Below are 2,192 nucleotides of genomic sequence, written 5' to 3'. Positions count from 1 at the left end.
TAGGAAACCCCTTCACTGGCAGAGACGGGGTGGGGGTGGGGGAAGCTTTGGAGCCATGGAGGCTAGCGCAGCAACAGGGGTGCAGAGGGCAGAGCAGAGAGATTCCCGCACAGAGGATCGGTGCTAACCAGCACTCACCTGCCCGAGAGGCTTGTCTGCTCACCCGCCGGGCCGAGCGGGGTCTGGGAGCTGAGGCTCAGGCTTCGGAGGTCAGATCCCAGGGAGAGGACCAAGAATCCTGTGTGTGAGCACAGGTCATTATCCACACCTCCCGTGCAGGGAGGCTGTGCAGCCCACCACTGCCAGGGTCCCGTGATCCAGGGACAATTTCCCTGGGAGAATACACGGTGCGCCTCACGCTGGTGCAACATAATGCCAGGCTCTGGCACCGCAGGCTCACCCTGCATTCTGTACCCCTCCCTCACACCAGCCTGAGTGAGCCAGAGCCCCCGAAGCAGCTTCTCCTTTAACCCTGTTCTGTCTGAACGAAGAACAGAAGCCCTCAGGTGACCTACACGCAGAGGCAGGTCCAAATACAAAGCTGAACCCCAGGAGCTGTGCAAACAAAGAAGAGAAAGGGAAATCTCTCCCAGCAGCCTCAGGAACAGCGGATTAAATCTCCACAATCAACTTGATGTACCCTGCATCTGTGGAATACCTGAATAGACAATGAATCGTCCCAAAATTGAGGTGGTGGACTTTAGCAGCAACTGTAGACAAGGGGTTCACTGTCTGTGACTGATTTGTTTCTGATATTTATGTTTATCTTAGTTTAGTTTTTAGCACTTGTTATCATTGGTGGATCTGTTTATTGGTTGGTTGCTCCCTCTCATTTTTGTTTCAATTATTATTTTTTTATGTTAATAATGAAAAAAATTATTTATGATTCTTAAAAATTTTTATCTATTTTCTTTCTTTTTTTCTCCCATTTATTCTGAGCCGTGCAGCTGACAGGGTCTTGGTGCTCCAGCCAGGGGTCGGCCTGAGCCTCTGAGGTGGGAGAGCCGAGTTCAGGACATTGGTCCACCAGAGACCTTCTGGCCCCATGTAATATCAATTGATGAGAACTCTCCCAGAGATCTCCAGCTCAACAATAATACCCAGTTCCACCCAACGGCCAGCAAGCTCCAGTGCTGGACGCCCCATGCCAAACAACTACTAAGACAGGAACACAACTCTATCCATTAGCAGAGAGGCTGCCTAAAATCATACTAAGTTCACAGGCACCCCAAAACACACCACTGGACCTGGCCCTGCCCACAAGAAAGACGATCCAGCCCCACCCACCAGAGCACAGGCACCAGTCCCCTCCACCAGGAAGCCTAGACAAGCCACTGAACCGACCTCACCGACTGGGGGCAGACACCAAAAATAACGGGAACTATGAACCTGCAACCTGCAAAAAGGAGACCCCCAAACACAGCAAGATAACAAAATGAGAAGACAGAGAAATATGCAGCAGATGAAGGAGCAAGGTAAAAACCCACCAGACAAAACAAATGAAGAGGAAATAGGCAGTCTGCCTGAAAAAGAATTCAGAGTAATGATAGTAAAAATGATCCAAAATCTTGGAAATAGAATGGAGAAAATACAAGAAACATTTAACAAGAACTAGAAGAACTAAAGAGCAAACAAACAATGATGAACAACAAAATAAATAGAATTAAAAATACTCTAGAAGGAATCAATAGCAAAAACAAACCCAAAACAATTAAGAAAATGGTAATAGGCACATACATATTAATAATTACCTTAAATGTAAATGGATTAAATTCTGCAAACAAAAGACATAGACTGGCTGAATGGATACAAAAACAAACCCGTCTATATGCTGTCTACAAACGACCCACTTCAGACCTAGGGACACATACAGACTAAAAGTGAGGGGATGGAAAAAGGTATTCCATGCAAATGGAAATCAAAAGAAAGCTGGAGTAGCAATTCTCATATCAGACAAAATAGACTTTAAAATAAAGAGTGTTACAAGAGACAAAGAATACTACCTAATGATCAAGGGATCAACACAAAAAGAAGATATAACAATTATAAATATTTATGCACCCAACATAGGAGCACCTCAATACATAAGGCAAATGCTAACAGCCGTAAAAGGGGAAATCGACAGTAACACAATCATAGTAGGGGACTTTAACACCCCACTTTCACCAATGGATAGATCATCCAAAATTAAA

The sequence above is a fragment of the Physeter macrocephalus genome, chromosome 8, assembly GCF_002837175.3.
Source record: "Physeter macrocephalus isolate SW-GA chromosome 8, ASM283717v5, whole genome shotgun sequence".
NCBI lineage: Eukaryota > Metazoa > Chordata > Mammalia > Artiodactyla > Physeteridae > Physeter > Physeter macrocephalus.
The sequence above is the reverse complement of the archived record's forward strand: the minus strand, read 5'-3'. Positions refer to the sequence as shown.